Below are 522 nucleotides of genomic sequence, written 5' to 3' on the forward strand. Positions count from 1 at the left end.
TGGCTCCCTTAATTAAAAAAACCCCATCCAGTAGCCCTGGCGTTTGTTTGTTGCTCGAAGAAGTCATTTGCAGGAGGAGGTGGCTGCAGAGGGATGCTGCTCTGGTTTAAGTGGAGCATTTGAGCGTGTTTTCTCGATGGAAAGTGGGTGCTGACAAAGCGGCGCGCTCCTCGGGCTAGACCAGCTTGTAACACCTGAGTGAGAGTAAATCAGTAGAAGGCCTCAGGATGTGCAGAAGTCATCTGTGATTCCTTAGGTGTCATTTGTTGTCAGAGTAAAGTGGGGAGATGCTTTTATTTGCGCAGTATCCTGAAAAGATAAGTCCTGAAAAGGTAAGTCGCTCGCACAAGTTGTCACTTACTCGTTTGCTTTTCAGCCTTGCCTGTTATCGTAATCCATTATATTTTATTCTGGCTGAGTAAATGCAGTTTTGTGTTACTCGTACTGCAAGTAATAATATTCACCTCTTTACTCTAAAAAAGATAATGTTAACCAAATTAGCTCTTATCGTATGAAAGGCCT

The sequence above is a fragment of the Apaloderma vittatum genome, unplaced genomic scaffold, assembly GCF_000703405.1.
Source record: "Apaloderma vittatum isolate BGI_N311 unplaced genomic scaffold, ASM70340v1 scaffold28304, whole genome shotgun sequence".
In the NCBI taxonomy this organism is placed as follows: domain Eukaryota; kingdom Metazoa; phylum Chordata; class Aves; order Trogoniformes; family Trogonidae; genus Apaloderma; species Apaloderma vittatum.